This window comes from Pinus tabuliformis, chromosome 2_2 (assembly GCF_031772625.1).
Source record: "Pinus tabuliformis cultivar Carrire ecotype Pingquan chromosome 2_2, CPIR1, whole genome shotgun sequence".
Lineage (NCBI taxonomy): Eukaryota > Viridiplantae > Streptophyta > Pinopsida > Pinales > Pinaceae > Pinus > Pinus tabuliformis.
Window position 1 is genome coordinate 215274324 of NC_142300.1, and position 2442 is coordinate 215276765.

Consider the following 2442-nt stretch of genomic DNA (forward strand, 5'->3'; position numbering starts at 1 on the left):
ACATTCTACTCCGCACTACCACTGTGATTTCTGAATGCAACCCCATGACCTACAATCCTGACTTGTCAGTTACTAGGGGAATGTATTCGAAGTGGATTGTCATCCTCCAAGAATTTGATTTGGTGTTCACTACTGCCAAATCTAAGAAATTACTGGTCTTCGCTGAGTTGATTTTCTCCCTTCCATCTTGCTGGTGCCGATGAGTAGCTCCCCAACAAGACACTTTTCTTGTTTATCACTCTCGACCCCTGGTATGATGATATCATCGTGTATCTCTAGACATCCACCTTCCGATCTGCATTGACCAAGGATGATTTCCGACACATTCAGCATCAATATCAACCCTACCATATCATTGGAGATACTTTATATTGTATCATTGAAAAAGCTATCATTGCAAATAAGAAGGAAGAGAACAAATGTGGTTCTCCAAATATTTTTAACTATATTGTTCATTTCCAATGTGCAGGTACACAAAATGACTATGAATAAGATTTAAATTTACTTGAAGCATTACTTGAAACACCATATCTAGATGAGGTATCCATAGAAGATGCAAAAATGAATCTTGAAGATAACATCAATGATGAGAAAATTAATGAAATTTTCAGGTTTTAGAGTCCTGAAGAAATATTATTTTATTATAATCTTATGTTGCAGCACATTGATGTTGAAAAGAACACTACAAAAGATAATATGTGGCAACATCCCACATACAAGTCAGTTTTTGAAGAAGTTGAGGGTATGCTTAGAAAGCCTAGAAGAATGGAAGACCTGTGCCAACAAATGAAGAAACTGAGGTTTGAAGGATACAACAAAGATAAAAAGTTGAAACAATTTAGAGGCTATAGAATCTACAAAAAGAGAATAAAAAAAGATGAAGTCAATTTTTAAATTGTAAACCTAGCTGAGACATAGACCAGCAAGTGTCTTAATTAAATTTTATGTGGTTTTAATTAAGGGGGAGTGTTGGAGAATCTAATTCCAACCACCTGTTAGGTGTCAAAAGTGTCCCTCCAAGTGTCCAAATTCAGTTTGAGTTAGTTGAGTTTAAGTCGAGATTAACTCTAGTCATTTATTACTGATGTTTCCAATGTAATATTATTTCAGTGATTTGTAATAGTGAGAAGAAAAATTCCTCTACTTCACATTTTATTTCTCTTCAATTTTTGTCATGGTATCGAAGCTCAGCCTGTGTAAGACTCCTTGAGAACAATAGAGAGAGATGAGTTTGCATAAGACTCCGTGAGAGAGAAACAACTTGAGTGAAGAGAAAGCATAAGCCTCTTTGAGAGAGGAGTAGAAGAGAGCAACAAAAGTTTGAAGAAGCTTGCAAAGAAGCAGCAAGAAAACCAAGAAGCCAGTTATAGAAAAGCGAAGGCGAAACAGATTGAAGAACTTTTTTTGGGAGATTAATGCCTTCCATATGCTAAACCAGTGCGTTTGTAACACCACTAATGCTGAGCAGTCAGAGAAAAGGCGCGTTAATCGAGTTTTCCTTGCATCGATTTTCAATTTGCGTGGGATAGTTGTGATGGACAGTGCATTAGAGAAATAATGCTTCCCTTTACCATCAATAGATGAGTTAGCACACAATCTCTGCTCATCCGACAGGGTGTTACTCGTGATATTAAAAAAAAATGAATGTCCACATGAAGTCAAGGGACTATGATTTACTGGAAAAGTTGAAGTAATGGCCACTAGGAAGCTTGTGAAGGCAGCAACAGCAAACCCCATTCGTTGCATGAGCACGAAATGTGCATAATGTTGAAGGTTAAATGTTTTCCTTGTATATGCCCATGTGATGTTTTAATGAAAAGTGCATTGTATTTGGGATAAAATGCCATGTGAGATGAAGAAATTTTGGATATACGTATTTGGGATATATGTAAAGTTTTTTTAAAAACAAAACAATTTTTTTTTTTATACACAAAAAGAGTATTCACATTTGCTTCAAAAGGGACGATTTGTTTTGTTTGAGGAAAGGGGCTTATATAATCAATATGGTGTTATTGTTAAAGCGCCGTCAAATCTTTTAAGAAAAGATATTTTGAAGTTTATTTAAAAAGGAATAGTTTTTTAAAAGACTTATTTAAAATGGATTTTTTATGTCTTGGAAAGGAAAAGGGTGTATTGTTCTAATCGGCTCTTAGCATTGTGATTTTCTTTGGAAAAGATTTTGTGCAAGCTTTGCCTTTTGTGAAAATATGTAGATTCATTTGTTTGTGGAAGCCGGAAGCAGTGACATTTTTATTGCAATTCGATACAATGTCTACAGTTTGTTTTGCTTGTTGAGTTGTTGTCAGTGAACACTCAACAAATGGGAAAATCCAAGAGGCTAACAAGGTCAAATCGACATCAAGAGATGTTTGAGATCTTTTTAGATTTGGAAGTGAAGAGGCAAAAGAATGCCTTTGCATTGAAATGCATAAAAGAATTTGT